Source organism: Lissotriton helveticus, chromosome 7, assembly GCF_964261635.1.
Source record: "Lissotriton helveticus chromosome 7, aLisHel1.1, whole genome shotgun sequence".
Classification (NCBI taxonomy): Eukaryota; Metazoa; Chordata; class Amphibia; order Caudata; family Salamandridae; genus Lissotriton; species Lissotriton helveticus.
In genome coordinates this window covers 1,741,270,796-1,741,289,721 of record NC_136068.1, presented here as the reverse complement: position 1 = coordinate 1,741,289,721, position 18,926 = coordinate 1,741,270,796, and the positions used below count along the sequence as shown (strand labels likewise).

Below are 18,926 nucleotides of genomic sequence, written 5' to 3'. Positions count from 1 at the left end.
GACTTACCCAGGAGTGAAATATAACCAACCTACCGATCCATGTCATTTTTAAAAACGTCAGAGGGTATCCCGTCAAGGCCCGGGGCCCTTCCCCCTTTGGCAGCACAAATTGCAATTTCAGTTTCTTTAAAAGAGAACAGATTTCCATTTGAAAAAACAAGTGGAATCGTTTCCACAGACTCATCCTCGTTGGACTTTGCATATTGTGGTTTAAAATATTCCACCCAAGCACCTTCAGCAACATTATTATCCGGTTTATTCGGGGTGCCACCTCTACCCCACTTTAATAATCTCCAAAACAACCTGGAGTCCTTGTCCCCTGACGCTTCCTTCAACTCAGCCCAATACTCCTCATCCCAAGCTTTTTTCGCTAGTTGTATACTGGCCTTGTAATGTTTCCTTTTACACATTTCACTTATGAGACGGTCAGGTTCAAGTTCAGTGGGGTCTCTGGGGAAGAGAGTCCACTCAAAAGGGGTCCGGTCTCCATAGAGGCAATGAGGTCTGCCAACATGCACCACAACAGGGTTCTCCAAAGTCCGTCCTTAAGGGCTGGATCAATGCCATATTTTAAAGCTAACTACATTTATCTAAATGGGGATATGCCAAAAACCTGGCATGGATTCGGCCCTCCAGGGCTGACTTTGGAGAACCCTGCTCTAAGGGGATGACCTGAGGCAATAACACACTCCGTGAGTACAGCATGAACAAAAGGCACCTTGTATCTCGGAGTTTAGCCATCCTGGTTATAGCTGCTCAATGCAGCGGCCAGCATGGCCACAATACCAACAAAATACTCTAAAAATGAACAAAACCTACAGATCTGGGCTCAGTGGAAACTGTGAGCTCAATCAAGTGCAAATGGCAACTGACCTCCTTCCTCTGCCCTAAATATTTTCCTCAGAAGGAGTAGGAAGAATTACAAATTGAATATCTTGAAGACTAAAGCAACCTATTTTAGAGCCAATTGAAGGGTGCAAAAACCACTCTAAACACTATCTGAGCCAATTAATGCCCTCTATCTCTATACCCAGCCTGTTCATCTAGCCACCTCCATGCAATTCTCAACGTTTGCCACTCCTATCTGCTAACCTAAGCAATGCAATCCGGGAACAATGCAACTTACTTCAGTGTATTTTTTGCAGTTTTCTATGCGCAATGACAAATGTGTGCAGATCATTTCCCTGCGGCGTTACCGTTGCAGAATCTCACAACACTAGACAATACTTTCTCCAAAAATGATCAACCTTTACTCTGTGAAATGCCAATCATATCAGAGTGCCTTGAGGTGTGCACCTAAGAGCATCTGCCCATTCATGATTAGTCTTGGAGCTTTTGGTGTATAGTCAAGTAAAAGTAAGGAGGTGATCCATTTCCAAACACGAAGCACCCAGTTTTGCATCCATGTCCTCAATATGTCAGTCATATATTAAGCCCAGCTTCCCCCTAATGCATCCCTGACTTGGATCAGAGTTGCCTGGTATAATTGTGTAAGTTCCAGCACAGATTGGCAATCTTACAAGGTATGGGTTTAATGTGCTAACACATGCATTAGCAGTAGCAGGCGGGGAGACACACATAAAGGCGTCAGCAGGCAAGTCCAGAGGGGCTATGATTGTAATGTAGTCCCTCATGCATTTAAATAAATGCTCTTGAGTACCGGCGGAAGGATACATCAAAGTGGCCTGGGTCCGGGTTTCATGTGCTAACTCGTGCAGCAATAGTAGAAGAGAGTGAGACACAGAGGAAGGAGTCAACAGGCAGACACACAGGGGATGTTATGGTAAAGTAGTCCTTCATGCAGTTAAGTGTAAGTACTCGAGTGGAGGCGGAAGGATACACCAAAATATCCTTGGTCTGGTTTTAATGTGATAATGCATTCATCAGTCGCACAAGACAGTGAGACAGATGGGAGAGGGTCAGCAGGCAAGTCTGGAGAGGCTGTAGTTGTAAAGTGGTACCTCATGCAGCAAAGTACAAGTACTAGAGTGGCGGCGGAAGGATACATCAAAGTAGCCTGGGGCCGGGTTTAATGTGATAAGCCGCATGCATCAGTAGCACAAGACAGTGAGACAGATGGGAGGGGGTCAGCAGGCAAGTCTGGAAAGGCTGTAGTTGTAAAGTGGTACCTCATGCAGCAAAGTACAAGTACTAGAGTCGGCGGAAGGATACATGAAAGTAGCCTGGAGCCGGGTTTAATATGCTAACACATGCAGCAGTAGCACAAGAGAGTGAGACACATAGGAGAGGGTTAGCAGGCAAGTCCAGAGGGGCTATAGTTGTAAAGTAGTCCCTCATGCAGTTAAGAACACGTGCTCGAGAGTGGCGACGGAAGGATACACCAAAGTAGCCTATATCATTAGGTGAGAAACACATCTTCTCCTAGGCTGAGCCATGAAGTGATTGATACACTCTCAAGCCAATGGCTAAGAGGGGCTGAGCTAAGAAAGCTGTTGATTGGAAGGGGTGGACCAAAGGCCCCTTCTTTGAATACTGTTATCCAGGGTTCTTATTGACGACTGCGCTGTCAAAACTCAGATCTAAAAAAAGAGTCCTCGTCACGTGGATTTCGGGTGTGAGAACTGGATATCTTTTTTTTTCCCTTTACGTCCTAATTGTGTTTCGTAGCACGAAGGAAACGCGTATTTTTGTTAAACAGCTGTGCGTGTGTGGAATATTAGGCACCTGAGAGCAGCTCTCAGGGGACATCATTACCCGGACAAGCCACTTATATTCCTCTTAATTCCCAAGCCCTTCGGATGCAGCATGTGCCGCGGGTCACACGAGGCGTCATTGCCCGAGGCACGGCAGACTCTGGCGCCGGGCCTTCCCCATTGGTCGGAGCAGCAGCGGACGCGGCCGAGCCCATCAGCCTCCTGTCATTATTTGAGTCCTTTTTATTTGTCATCGATTCATGTTTATTTACCGCTGCGTGGTCGACAATTACTTCGGTTCCCGTTGGCCGGCACCGGGGGACACTTGATTAGACGGGCTCATTGAGCCTAAATCAAAATCGATGCCGGCCAATTGAAATTGTTTTGAAACATTATGATAGAGTTTCTTCATTAAACCCTTAAAAGCACCCGCAGCACGAGGCCACGAGGCTGCCAGGCACGCGTCTCATTGGCCACTGCGCGGCGGAGGGAGACATTGGCCGGACGGGTGTAGAGCTACAAGTACCGGCGGTGATGGAACCGCCAAAGGTCAAAGGTCGCTCAAAGCACACAAGTGGTACTCCAGTCCTCTAAGAGGTTCTTAAAACTCCAAAACGTAGACTGGGTATTCTCGATTTTGCACAAATATCTCTCTTCAAAAGATTCGACCTCTGTTTAACTTAGCTAAAGTCAAAGTCCTCAGTAATGGAACTGAGTTGACTTACCACTCCTACACCAATCCAAGCAGATATGGGCGAAGAACTTGTTAGCACTTGTTACTGGGGCTTGGCGCAGCCCGGAACTGTCGATATTTGGAGGGTCTCTGGTTTGAAGTCTATGATTTTGCAGAAAGTGCTTGTTAATGTTTTCACTGAGACTCTAAGATCTATCAAAAGAACAGAGTGGCGATTCTAGGCACTACATAGGAGTTCATTCTTCCTTTGGTACTGAGATCAGCACATGTGAATAGCGCCCTGTTGCACAATATTCAAGGCTGGATTTAAAAATACATATACTTGGTGTATTCTTGATGCAAGCCTCTCAAACTCCTGGGCCTTGGGAATCCTAAATGTTTTTAGTTTTTTTGTTACCTGCAACTTGGCTGTAAATCAGAGTACTTGATGTATGTCTCGCTCTTTCCTTTAGTTGTGACTATACGACCTTTTAAGCGTTCTGTATTTCCTGTGTAAAACACCATGGAGCACTTACTTAATGTTGAAAATGTGCTATATAAAAATGCTAATTTATAACTAAATAAAATCTGTGACACCTCTGTCACTAAGCTTGGTTTTCTAGGCACTGTGTGTGTTTATGTGAGTCTGTGTTTTTGTCGCTGTGCGTGTAGACATGTATGACACACGCTGGAGACATGGTAATATACTAATATTGTTGGTTAAGTCTGACAGAACCAAACACCATCCTTGTGAGCTCTGAGTGGACTATGAGGACTAGTTCTCATAATGCTTTTTCGCTTTTAAACTAATTTAACATTGAGTGTTGTTTATATCTTTAAGTAGAGATACACCTACTTTGTTTATCTACACAGTGAACCTCAGTATCCAAGCAGAAATTTGAATTTAAATTGTAAACACTCACTTCGTAGATGCCAAATGTTTTAGCTCATAAATATATTTTGAGGGCGGGAGGAATGGGGGCAGAGGGAGACTTTTCAGCCCTTGATTTTCTGCTGTGTAGAATATGTTATGTTGTGTGTATTTGTAAAGTGTGCTATTGCCCGCGAGGGTATCCTGACGCTGAGGAGGTGTGTGTGCCTAGCTCTGCCTAAGGTAAGTTGGTTAATTGAAAAGCCAGGGCTTCAGCTTTTTTCAGGATTCAAGAAGAGATGAGAAGGCTCTGGTGTGGAGTGGCGACTGTTCCATGCTATAGGAGTGATGTAAGAGAACGCCCATCCTCCTGATCTGGTCCTGGGAGTGAGTTGTTTGGTTCGAGTAGGAGTCCTGCGGAGCAGAGATGTCTGGATGGTTGGTGGAAGATGTGTTTAGGTAGTGAGGCCTAAGCTGTGCAACAAAATGTGTATGTGGGGAGTTTGAAATGAGTGCGGTTATTAATCGGGAGCCATTGAAACTCCCTGAGGTGTTGGGTGATGTGAGTTCTGTGTGTGAGGATGAGTCTTTCTTCCGTGTTCAGGATGGGTTGTGGTCTTCTGTTGAGTTGTTTGCCGATCCTGGCATAGAGGCTGTTCCCATCTAGCTGGTGACTAGGGCATGAGTGATGTTTTTTCCTGTGTTGCTTGGGGACCATTTGAAGATTTTCCTCTGCATCTTCAGCGTGTAGGATGCAGTGACAGCATTGGCTTGTGAAGATATGCCCAGTTTACTGTTGATGATTATTTAGAGGTTCCTGGCGTGGGTGCTCGGGTTTGGGTGTGGGTCTGACTTCCTCTAGTTGGTGTCCCACGATGAGGTGTTCTTGCCAAAGATCAGTACTTTTGTCTTGTCATTGTGGAGCTAGAGACAGTTTGCTTTTGTCCAGTAAGCGACTTCGGTCATGCAGACGGTGAACTTGTTTCTTTTGATTGGAGTTTTGTCCGCTATGTAGAGTATGAGTTTTGTGCCATCACCGTAGGAGAGGATATGGATGGCGTGATCATGTATGCGTTGAAGAGGGCGGGACTGATCGCTGAACCTCGAGGCACTCCGCAGATGAGTTTGTGGGTTTCCGAGTAGGAAGATGCAGGCTGACAGCTTGTATTCTATCGGAATACATTGTCTTGAAGGAGCTATCACACCCTGGTATGGTGAGTCGCCTACGCCCTTCTTGGGGGTATTTCCACCTATTTAATGGGTCTACTGTACCTATAAAATGTCAGATTAGCCACATTGCCCGTCAGCCCTTCAGGATGAGAATGCCATATCGAACTTTTAACTGGAGTATTTTGTGGTGAATGGATGCAGAAATGGGCACAATATTTACAATGGCACCATCTTGTATAATTTCCAACATTTCCCTTATGCTTATTAACCAAAATGCCTGAGCTTACGCCATTACGCCATGCCACATGATTGAGATGTCATTCAGGTAAAAATCCCATCACAGGAGCATAGGTACTGGGCAAAGGAAAGAGGTGTGGTGCAGTGGACAAGGCAGCTGACTTCAAAGGACAGGGCTCATGGTTCGATCCCCGGCACCGGCGGCAGATCAGTTCAGCACTGTTTGACTCTGGGCAATAGCTCACTTAATTTCCACAACGGCCCCCAGTGCCTTGTGACCCATAAGGGTGAGTAGTTTGTGCCTTACAAATACCGGATTTACGATTTAAAGGAAAAGATGGCAAACGTCTGTTGGTCACCCATTTTAGATTTTGTGCTGTTTTATTAGCGCAATGTGCATCTTTGCATCTAGAATGGATTGCATTAAAAGATAGTTCAAACTGCCAGACGAGCAGTTTACATTATTTTTCATCATTGATTTGGACATTGTGAATCATTTTTGTTAATGAAATTATACAGATTTCGCTCACGATAATGCCGTTCCCATTCTGGGCAGAGCTGAATCCTGGCAGCGTTCGTACCCCCTTTTCCTTCGCTCTAACAAGCACCAGTTACGCATAGCTATTGTACCGTATATTTAAGGCTCCCTGTTTTCCATTTTTACTTATTTTACAGATAAATACAGACAGAAAACAATTTATTTTCTTGTCTGTATTTATTTTTAAATATGAATTAAAAGTGAAATTGGGTGCTTTTTGAGTGATTCTAAATACACTTTGCCATGACTGCCAGGCAGATACCTGTGCGGACTGGTAGGTAAAGGGGTTAAAAAAGAAAGATATTTTAGTAAAGAGGATTAACCAGCAGTAGATATGAACAAAGCTGATACTGAAATGCACATATTCTCATATAAGTGCATTGATTTATTTTTTGCATTTGTTCATATCACTAAAACCTGGCAGACATTCAAGCATGGCTGCATATTTATTGGTGAAATAAATATAGAAATATACCAGTTTCAGCTTTATTTTTCCCACAAAACCCATAATAAATATGGATAAATACAGATAAAGTTGGCAAAAAATAAATCTGGATAAATACAGACGGAAATGTAAAAAAAATAAACACCATGAAACCAGGAGCCCTACGTATGTTTCAGGAACTCAAAGAACATACTTTGGATGCGGCCATACTTTGTTTTTGGTATTATTATTATTACTAACATTACTGGTAGGCATGTAATATACCTGTTAATTTCCCAGGTCCATGTGTGATGTGCGGCTCCAGGTCTGATTTTTTTCCTTTGGATTATGGGACTTGTAGTCCTGTTTTATAATGCAATAAACAAGACTACAAGACCCACTATTCAAAGAAAAAACCGCATGCCTGGAGCAGCACATCGCGAATGGACCTGGGAAACTTGACAGGGCTGGGATTTTTCATATTCAAACATATATACGAGGGGTTTTGTCCAAGCTACAAAAACAGAAAACCTCCACAGTGCAAGAACTACTACCCCTCTCCCCCTCTCCCCCTGACCCCCTTAAAAAGGGAAGAGATGGCGGCTTGACAATTTGAAGACAAGCTTTGATCAGAGTGCATTAGCTCATGCCCCGCCCCCTCCATAGATCCCCCCTCCCCGCCACAGGTGATATGCACGTGAGCGGCGGCCATCTTTGGCGCCTCGTTTCCCATCAGCCTAGAATTGTGGAGGGGAAATATTCCGGATTGCGAGCCCCCCGGGGGACGCAGATTTACTCAGCCAGCAGTTAAGAGCCCACGTGGTGTAAAGAACTGACATGAAACGCTGGGAAATGGAGTAAGTGAATTAAAATGGATCTGATACAGACTGCGTGCCTACAGCGGAGTAAACCATTCCCTGACTTACCCCTGTCTCCTGCGCGAGCCTCCCCCGCCCCCTCCGGGGAGACATCTGCAGTGACTTGTTTCTTCAGGATGGATGGTTCTAGAAGCAGCTCCAGGGCTCCTGGTAACATGGCAGCCAGCGCGTGTTTCGTTAATAATACATATGTGCTTCTTGGCACTTAAATGATGGGGCTTAATATCTCCAAAGCCTATAGTGACATTAAATTAAAGAAGGATCTTTCCAACAGCTGTTATTTAGAGAGCAATCAAATGGCAAACTATAATAGCACGCACTATAGAAGCATACGTTATCATTATAATCATGAGTGCATCGACCGCAGTGGATGAACAGCTGACTAAGCCCTGCTGTGATTTAATTGTATCACTATCAGGCACTATCTTTACAGGGCTGCTTTTCAGTCTCCCCACACCCCCACCCCTCAATCATTCTCTCTAGCTCTCTTTCTCTCACTCTCACTCTCTCATTCTCTCTCTGTGTCTCTCTCTCGCTCTCTGTCTCTCTCTTTATCTCCCATTCTCTCTCATCCTCGCTCATTCTCTATCTCTCTCTCATTCTCTCCTCTGTCTCTCTCTCTCCCTCTCTCATTCTCTTTCATGCTTTCCCTCTCATTCTCTCTCTCTCATTCTCTCTCTCTCTCTCTCTCTCTCTCATTGTCTCTGTGTGTCGCTCTCAATCTCTCTCTCTCATTTTCTCTCTTTCTCTCTCATTCACTTCTCTGTCTCTCTATCTCTCAATCTCTCTCTGCCTCTCTCTTTCTGTCTCTCTCTCTCTCTCCCCCTCTCTTTCTCATACTCTCTCATTCTCTTCTCTGTCTCTCTCATTCTCTCTGCCTCTCTCTCTCTCTCTCTCTCTCTCTTTCATTCTCTCTCTGTCTCTCTCTTTCTTTCTTTCTCTCTCTCTCTCTCATCCTCTCTCGCTTTCTCTCTTTCATTCTCTCTCATCCTCTCTCCCTCCTTCTCTCTCTCTTACATTATCACTCCCTTTCTCTCCCTCTCTCTCTCTCCCTCTCTCTCTCTTTCTCTCTCTCTATCTTGCTCCCACTCAGTTCAGTTCAGTAAATCTTTATTTCGATGATTAAAAACCAGAGAGAATCCCACTCATTCTCTCTCATTCTCTCTTCCTCCCCTTCCTCTCTCCCTCTCTCTCTGTCTCCCTCTCTCATTCTCTCTCTCTTCCTCTCTCTATCTCTCTCTCCCTTCCTCTCTCTCTCTCTCTCTCTCTCTCATTCTCTCTCTCTTTCTCTCATTCTCTCTTTCGCTCTCTCTCTCTATATCTCTCTTTCTCTCTCATTCTCTCTTTCTCTCCCCCTCTCTCTCATCCTCACTCATTCTCTCTCGGTCACTCTTTCTCATTCTCTCTCTCTTATTCCCCCCTCTGTCTGTCTCTCTCTCTCATTCTCTTTCATTCGCTCTCTCTCATTCTCTCTCTGTCTCTCTCTCCCCTGTCTCGCTCCTTCTCTCTCTCATCCTCTCTCATTCTCTCCTCTCTCTCTCTCTCTCTCTCTCTCTTTCTCCCTCTCTCTCTCATTCTCTCTCTCTCTCATTCACTCCTCTGTCTCTCACTCTCTTTTTCTCTCTCTCTCTCTCTCTCTCCCTCCCTCTATTTCATTCTCTCTCTCTCATCCTCTCTCCCTTTCATTCTCTCTCTCTCTCCCTCTCTCTCTCTCATCCTCTCTCTCTCTCTTTCATTCTCTCGCTCTCATCCTCTCTCTTTCATTCTCACTCTCTCTCTCTCTCCTTCTCCCCAGTCTTTGCCTGAGCCCAGTCGTGACGTCACGTGTTTGTGTCGCAGGGCGCCGCTGCAGTTCACTGTGATGGGCACCCTGGCTCACCAGCACCTCGCATGATGCCACTCTTGTGCCCCTTCTCTGCTTCACTTGGGTCCGCCTCTTTGCAAACTTCAGGAACAACACATTTTGTTCTCAGTCAAGGGCCACAACCACGAATGCTGGCTCCGGTCCTCACCTTCCTCCACATAAGCGTGCTGAGCTCCTTGAAGTGAAAGGCGAACATTGGAGGCGCTGTATGGAGAAGCTTCCATCCCACATCCGAATTCTCTTCAATGGATTAGAGATGCACGTGGTTCATTCCACTGCGGGTGTGTGTTACACGCCCACCCACGTCTGCTGTGCACACCCCACAAACACTCAGGGGGGATCAGGCTCCCATCATGACACATCTCCCTGTTGGGGTGCAAGTAAAAGACCCTGACCCGCTACAAGAAACATATGTCACCAACTAGTAGTAGAGTTAAGGCCTAGGCAGAGGCTAGTACTCACCCATGAGTGATTTTGTAGTTGAACTCGAATAACCTACTAATTTAAAGTGAAAAACGTGTCAGCAGACAATGGTCTCCTGCACCAGGAAACATACCAGGCGCGCTCGTATGACACAACCAGGAGCAGGAAGCCCGGTGGGGCACAGGAGGAGGGGTCTTCCACCAATGCAACAGTCTCACATCAAACCAACTCTGGTCAACAAGGATTACAAATTATATTTTTTTGGTCAGACCGTGGATACCCTGAAATTTAGTTGTAACCACAAACTGTTAAGTAAGACCACTAGCATGTGACACATACCAAGAAAAGCAGTGCTTAATTTGAGCCGGTGGTCTACGATACTCGACACCACCACTTTATTGTCAACACCGGCACTTAAGATAGTTTGCCACATGGTGGCGAGATTTGTCTAATTTAGAGAGCTACAAAACAACAGATGTTTATTAATGAAATATGTTTTTAAAATGAGTGGGGCATATTATCAAGGGCTGGCGATAACATTATCGCAGCTATAGCGTCCGTATTCGACCGAAAAGTGGCGATAATATCGCCTTATTAACAAGGACACACTAGCGTGTGTTTCCTTGCCTTAGTGCCCGTTGTCAGCATGCCTCGCATCGTTAATGAGATGCAAAGGAGGCGTGCCTGATAAAACTCCATGCGAAAATATCGCTAACCCAGCTTTGCGATATTATCAACGAGGGATAGCGATATTTGAAATCGCGTTAACTATGCCTTAACGCAGGAATTTAACGTCTGTTAAATTCCTGACTAAGGCATACCTAACATGGGAGGTGGATTGTGGGGCTAAGGCCACAGGGCCTTATCATCAAGTTATTGCCGTTTTCCATGAAACATCGCTGGAAAACCAGCAATGTTCCATGGAAAACTCTGCTATCCCTGGAATATTTATCACCATAGCGCTAAGCGTTGATAATACAGTGCTGGCTTGACGATAAATTCCAGTGATAGCCGGCGATAATTTAAAGCGCGCTAACCGCGCTCAGCGATAAATATTGCTGGGGCTTGATCATATGCCCTGCATAATACCTGCCACCCAAGCCGTTCTCCTAGCTTTGGGGGCTTGGATTAGTCTAAAATGTCACACTTGTAGGTGTTAGATGGTTAGTAGCTGTGTTGGTACATCCATTGGTGGCGTGCGCAGGGGCAATGGGATTTATTTACAAATTAAGCACTGAGGTGAAGGTAGAACCAAGCCAAACGAGGTGACAGGCGAATGTGACACCTCCAAGCAGACACACAATGGTAACAAATCGAGGCAGAATTTTCCCAGATAAAACCATTCTGCTAAAACACCTGATCTAAGCTACACAACTAACCGCAGAAATGCAACATACATCTAATTCACAATGGACCCACAGTGAAGACAGAGAGCCACAGGGGAGAGGAAAAACAATTAGAGTCTATATAATTGTGAGCACTGAGACTCGATGCATCATTAATGAAAATAAACTAATAATGACTTCATTTTCATTTAAGTAGGTTACGCTTCGGAATTAGCGGAAGACAATATGAGAATACGCGCCCCCGTAGAGCCCGCTGCCTAATTAGTTGTTTTGGCGCCAGATCTCGTCCAGCTCATTAATACAGACTTCTAGCTTCTTTTGAGGGTGAAACAAGTAAACAAGGAAGCGATAGGAAGCCAATCGCCTCTGGCTGCTGCGGCTTCTTTGAGGCCGTGCCAACATAACACGTGCGCGTGCACACGCCGTCTAGAGACACAACCTAGTCTTCAACGTGCCTCACTTTTTTTTTTAATTAATATTTTTAACTGTAGATGTTTTGGCATCCTCCTTAGTTCTGACCTGTTTTCATTAAATAAATAATAGCAGTGAGCATATCTGTTTGGTTTTCTGGGATTCCAAAGCTGCAAAGGTCCTTTTCTGGTGGCTGGAGCAATCTTTGAGGTTCCACTACTCAGTTTGGGTGGTCTGGTCTCCTTCGAAGAGCACGGTGATGCTACTGACCGATTCCACTTTTCTAACCCTGTGAAAATAAACATGCATACCTCTCCCTGGTCCGCCCAGGGAACGCCCATTTTCCCTTAGTCTCCTTCTAAACCCAAACTCATTCTGCTCCCAGAATCCCATGCTTCATTATGGAAATGAGATGCTATGACATCATTGGCTGCCCTCTCCCCTCTTTCCTGTCATTTCCATTGCAGAGATACTTGGAAATGGAGGAAAGGCTGGCAACAAGGACCCGCGCTCTAACTCCGCTAGACAGATTTACCTTTTTAGGTTGAGCGTAGCGATGGACCTTTTGTTAGCGTGTCTGGGGGAATGTGAGACAGCGATCGCCCACGCGCCTCGCTGTCTCAGATTCGTTCGTGTGAACGCGCTTTGGAATCTAGCTGCTGGGAGCTGCAAAACAATAAGGCAGACTTTGACGATGCGAGCGCCTGTTCCCGCCCCCCGCCTTCAAACACTCACCGGCTGCAAGGTGGGGCTCCTCTGATGGCGGCAGGACGTCTGTGACTCTTTGGGCTGGCGGCCCCGGGCACTCCACACTCCATGGGAGCCCCGGGCCGCGGGAGGACGTCCCTTCTTCTTCCGGGCGGGCGCTGGCCAATCACAGCGCGGCAGCGGCCGTCACTCAACGTTAGCCTCGCTGTCGTGCTCCCTCCCCCCGCTCCTCTATGGGGCGCGCGCACTACTAGTTAAAATAGTGCGCATACTTATTTGCATACAGTATCAAGCTAATCCTGCTTGTTTCATTAAGCAGCAGCTTCAGGGGCTCATGCGTCTGCATGGCGTAAAGCCGCTAACTTATTTGCATACAATAATCCTGTGTTGGGAACTATCACCGTCATGCTGCAGACCCTCCCTGCGCCAGGCTACTTGGTCCAAGCTGCGCAGATCTCCTGTTTATTTTTATTATTTTGCCGTTTTCGCAAAGTGGTGCGCGCGCACCCCTGGTTTCACTTTTGCCGGCTTCGCGAGTAGTGCACGCGCACCCCAGCTACAGAACCGAAGCTTGCTGGGTTCGAGACATGGTTTTCTGTGCAGAGAAGTTCCTTTCTTTATTTTATTTATTTATTTATTTATTTATGCATTTTTATATAGCGCGGACTTTACCCGAAGGTGTCAGAGCGCTTCACAAAAGTGTTCACTCCAAGCGATAGTACGGTATGTTGACTGAAGGGGAAGCTGTAACTATGGTTACCATAAGCTTTTGTCTAAGCCTGAGTACAGACCGAGGCGGGACGCATTAATCTTTTGATGGTGAAACTCTTTTCTGCGCTCTGTAAATATACGCCAGGTAGTTGGCTGGCCAACCTTTTGTTTTCTTCAGAAGCACGGGTCATCCTTACTGGTTAATACCGTAAACTTTACTAATAACCTCCACTAAACACGAAGTTCTGTTGTTGGCACTCCCCCGGAGACGATACAAACTGCCGTTTGTCTCTTCCTGGTTCTGCTTTAGGGTGGCGTGCCCCTGCCTAGCACCGCCCTGTGCTTTGCAAGTGTGATTTTGTGTTCCCAGCTTCATTAATGGGCAGTCAGGATTGAATAAAAAGAAATTGAATTTGAATTTAACATTTTGAAAGTACAGAAGAATTTGAGGAATAACTACAAATCCTCACTGCTTGTTTTTCTTCAAGCGATCATGTTTCATGCTCTTTTTGCTGTTATTTTCCGGAACATGTGTGCCTGTGTAACAACATCTTGAAAGAACTATGAGGATCGTGGGTAGTGCATGCTGCCACATGCTGCAGGCACGCCGGCCCTGTCTCTTTTTCTCAAAGGGACCCTCCTATGATGTTTCTCGCACCTCATTACTTGCAGTTTAACTGTTTTACTTGTTTGGGTCAAACCACATCAATCCAATCTGAAGACGTCTGGCACCCCCTCCCCTTTGGCACATTCCACATTGTGTATTTGGTGGAACACATTGTCTGCTTTCTTCCAGGAGACCACAAAGAAAAAGCATTTCCAACATCTGAATATTTGTAATAATTATGTGTATTTAAGAGCTACAATGGAATCGGTGGAATTAATTTTTTAGCATTGAAAATTGGGAAATTACCCCTGCTAAAAAGAGCAATTACAGCATTTAAAATGTGAACCTGGACCAAATGGAATGGTGCGAGGGTTTGCGGCGAAATGTCAAAAGTATTTTTTGCAGTTACTTTTCCTCGCAGTGGGGCCATGTGCTTGCTTCTTTGAGGTGTTCCGTTGTTGCCTTAGGTGGCGACCTTGCTTTGCTGTAGGGGCGCTTCCCGCAGGATATCTACCACCTTAATGAGCTCTCAAAACAAGTTTCATGTTATGGCTTTATCACACTTTTCATACGCAACTGCTATTTTCTCACATGAGCGCCTGCCGAGCTGTACATCTGCTTTGCTAGATTGCTTTTTCCCATAAATGAGCTAGGAGTCGAGGTTTTATGGATGTGTCTGCGACTCCAGCCTTCCTTCAGTGAACCCTCAGACTTAAAATGTAATGGTACCAGGTCAGTGTCATAAACCCAGTACACCAGAAGATCAAGACTTTGCATTTAGATAGCTGTGCACTTTGCACTTTTGGGTTCACTCAGCGCCACCACAGCATCAATCTGTGCAACCATTCAACAACAACTGGTTCAAATATGTTCTCTCAATGTTTCAAGCTGTCACAAAAAGATGTTAATATTTCATTTCTGTTCTTGGATTTTCGTTACAATAAAATACACTGAACATAATCTTCACAAAAGTTATTTACAAAAGTTTAAGCTATTGCCATTATAAATTACAATAACTTTTATTTAAGTATTAATTATTAAGAAAAATTAAAAGCCATTGTTATTTGTAATATCAATACATCTAAGTCACGTAAATACAACACATATTGCAGTACAAATTCTATAGGTGTCCCATTTGCGAAAGTTATAACCATTGGCATTGTAAATGACAAAGCTATTAATTTCGCTATTTTCAAAACCAACACATAAATAAAAAATGTGTCATTTACAATACCAATAGCTCAAACTTTCCTAATGCGAGACCTATTGCATTGCAAATGCTTGTTTGTTGTTGTTGCAGTTCTATATAGTGCAAACTCGACCCAAAGCACCAGTTACAGAACACAAGAACACAATCATTTTTTGGTAGGCACGGGAGATTAAGTGATTTGCCCAGAATCACAGGATGTTGAGCCGACGCTGAGACTCGAACCTGTTCCACAGTTCCAAAGTTGGCTGCGCTAGCCATTACGCCACACCCACTTCCTTTCAAGGGTATGTAGTATCCACTTCAGTGACACTTCCACAAATAGGAACGGGAACTCTTTTTTCATTACTGTTCCACACTAATACGTGGCGCCGGGATTACGATTGTGCCTCATGCCCACTTGATTCACGAATTAAACATTTAGAGACAAACAATTGCACCTCTTTTTTTGATGAGAAGTAAATTTGGGGAAGCAGGATCAAAAATTGTGTTAGTGCCCATTAATACCTTCAGAATTACTACAGAGGTGCATAGACGGATGGCCTTAGTCCTGATGAGACCCGCCAATTTAGGTATCGGTCGAAACGTCGACACCATCGATTGTGGCTTGACTTATTCACATTGAAAACCTCAAAGAGACATTTGGCAGGCTTCCTGTTGTCTAGAATGTTTACAACCATCTTGAGGGTCAACCTTATTTTTACGTAGCTCTACACAATTATACACTTCTTTCAGCACTGCAACATCTGCACTATAATCACTTATTGTACGCGTATTGCTTGATGATATAAGAATATTTCTACTAAAAAGAGACTCAGAAAAAAATACTTTGTGTCTTCAGCTAATGCTTGTTGTGCTCACGTCATAAGTTATTGTTGATTAATTCCATTACCATGGACTTCTACGAATGGTAATTCTGTAATTGAGTCCTGTGGGACCTATGGTATATAACTTATCTCTACACTGGGCCAGGGGGTATAAGGTTTGTCCTTGCTCAGATGAAATAAGGTGTAAGGGCCAGACATCTGTGTTGTGCAGACACTACTTTGTTGAATTTTTCATAGGGTACCTCTAGGGCATGGCCCTAGAATGTATGTGTAGTTTAAGAGTTTGACTGTACACCAACCCCTAAAATGTGTATTTCAGTAGACTCTAGGGAGCCCCCCACACGAGAGACCGCGTCTCTCAGAAGTTACGCGGGCAGAGTAGTCGCTTTGTTGTCAGGGAGGGTTCAATAAAGGTCTGGTTGGCTCTAATGTAGAAGCAATAGAGGAAGTGTGCTAAGCTGGCCCACGAGGAAGTGGGCAGTTGTAGGACTAACACTAATGCGCATGACCCATCGCGTCTGAGATGGCGGTGCTATCCAGAGGATGCTGGAGTATCGTACAAAGTGAATGTGCTTTCCGATGTCATGCAATAATAAATCAAAGGAGTAATGGCCAAGATGCAGCATGACACTTACAATGGAGCACAATCTCATTAAGAGTAAAACAAATTACACCACATTAGATAACGAAGCATACGCATGTCGTTTTATAGGTTACAATATATTCTGCTACAGAACGACATCATACACTTGAGACGCAAAGCGCCAGTGAGAACATTCAGTAAAAAAGCAGTAAGGACACTGTGTGTGGGGTGACTAACCCTGTTCTCAAAGGGTAGTGCAGATTGGCAGCTAAGGCCACTCTTAAAAGACTACACAAGATACCACACACACGTATGCGACACACGTCTGGATACAGTTGGCAACACCAACTAGGAGGAGTGGTTGGTATCCTATCCATACAGTCATTGGGGTTGTTGTGTGCAGCGTTAAGTGACAATTAGTCCTAACTCTTCACAATGGGGCTGTTTCTTGCACAGAATTCAAGTTAGCCGTAAGCCATGGTCCGGCTAGGAGCGAGGGTCTGAGTACCAACCCGCTTCTCAGTTCTCAGGTAATCAGTATTAGGGGCGTTTGGACAAAATATGGAGTTCAAAATATAGTGTGGGCAAAATACCATGTCAAGAATATTGAAGACAAGAACATCGTGAAGGTTATTTTTAATGGGAAAGCAACGTTTTACTATAATTCTCTCTACATATATGTGCCTTGATGGTATAGAAATCTTCAAAGCACGTAGATGTGGCGTTAAGAATAGAAAATCTATACTTACCTTTTTACACTTCCCTTCGCAATGTTTTGAGCCTCTGTATTTTGGACACAATATTCTATCGATTCAATATTTTTGTCCTTGATTTCTGTAGTCAGAACTAATAGTGGAAGTGCAGTGTCTCAGACTACCTTGCAGGGACCCCGGTCCATAGCATCTGAAGTTGGAGGACCAGTGCGGGTTTCTTTGCGGTGCTACATTTTCATTTTCTACTATAGCCCTCAACGGACCTCCCCGTCCAGACCTCCACATGAGAGTATTGCAGGAACGCCAGTGGTGCAGGCTTATGTGGTCACGAGTCAGGTTTCCAGGGTGGTGAGCAGTGTGTGCTGGGGACCAGGCAGAGTTTCAGAGAGAGACAACTGACCCTTAAAACAGAGCCTGAGAAGGAGACACCAAGTTAGATCAAGCGTGCATGCCGCTGGCCAGGTAAGTCACGCAACTGCTGTATTAATGAGAAACTGAGCATTATGAGCTAGCAGATGGTCCCAGGTCTTCTCACACAGGATCAAGACAGAGCAGACAGAGGAGCCCACTCCCTGACACACTGATCCTGGGGCCAGAATCAGAGGAGGATTCCTGGAGTCCTTTGAACCCCAGTTCACAATGCAAAACAACTCACATTACTGCCAGCATTCAGCACTGGCAGCGATTGGGGCTTAAATCCAGGGAAACAGATTACATTCAACCGAAAGAAATAACTAAAAAAGCCACCTTCCCTGGACTCCCCCCAGACAAAAGAGAGCTGAGTGCAAACTCTGCACCGCTGCCGAAACTTTGAAGGCTACCAAGGCCATCACTACATTTTCATGGACACGAGAAGCTCCATGTCATAGGAGGTGCTTCTGAAGTTGAGCAGAAGTGTTCTAACTTAGAGAAAGACCCTGGAGAAGGCCCCAGGCAGAACATTCAGGGAGGAGGCCTGACACAAGCTGTGCCTGCAGTATTCGGCTCTTCCTGGCTTTTCTTAAAAGCCAGACAGTAATTCTGATGCAGGCACGAGCTGCACCTGGTAGCATGCTCGGGTCTAGGACAAGAGAGGATAATGCTTAGAATGTACTAGCACTGAACATTCCAGTGGGCTGACAGTGAAGCCAAGGTGAAAGTTCCTGATTTACAAAAAACAAAGCACATGCTAATACAACTATCAAGGCTACTGCCAAGCAAGCCAGAAGACTGTTTGCTTCTACCAGAGGACAAAAACAATGCATTCCTCCTGGTGCTGATACTCATAGCAGCCTGCTGAAGTGGTGGCACTCATAGCAGCCTGCGGAAGTGCTCGTCGACCGTTCTGAGCCTCACTGCAGAGCCATAACTCAATTCAAATTAAATACTAACAACAAAAAAAGAGGACACAGCTGAAAGACACATTTCTACCTGATGAACACCACCCACAAAAAGGGGAAGGGAAAGCAGGAAAATACAATCACCACCAGCTTAAAGTTTCCTAAGTGGGTCCATTTGTTCCTTCACAATGGTCATGCCCATCCACTGTCAACCATCCTCTGCTCCCAAGTATTGTGGTCAGAAAGAAGAACAGCTGGCATCGACACGAGGACCAGAATCAATAACCCCAGCCGCTTAGAAGCGAGGATGCTTCGTAAACAGAGTGATTTTTTTGTGCGCATCAACCTACTTAGCAGCAAACTTATGCCCCCTAATCAGAAACATTGCGTGCTGGGAAGATGTCTCTGCTCACACGAGGCGCGACTTTCATCACTGCTTACTGACCTGGAACCAGAGGATTAGGCGTGATGGGATGACAGCCACTGGTGCACGCGGTAATTTCTCTGAAGACGGCATCCCGGAGTCTTCTCTTTGCGGAGAAAATGAAGACCGACAAGCCACATCACGGGGGCGCGAAACAGTGAGGAGTGAAACATGGGCGGAAAATTACAGAGGGGAGCGACTGCACGCAGTTCATTTAAAAACAACAAATATAAAAAACGTAGTGTCTGCGCATTTTTAGTATTATTAATATTAATGTTGGTATTATTATTATTATTATTATGTTGATGATTGTTGTTATTGTTAATAATGTTATTATC

General features: G+C 45.0%; 1 protein-coding gene across 2 annotated transcripts in view; it reads left to right on the top strand.

Annotated features, from left to right (window-relative positions):
• Positions 1 to 18,926, top strand: part of IGLON5 (IgLON family member 5) — a 1,087,135-nt gene that overhangs the window by 172,284 nt on the left and 895,925 nt on the right. The window lies entirely within an intron of this gene.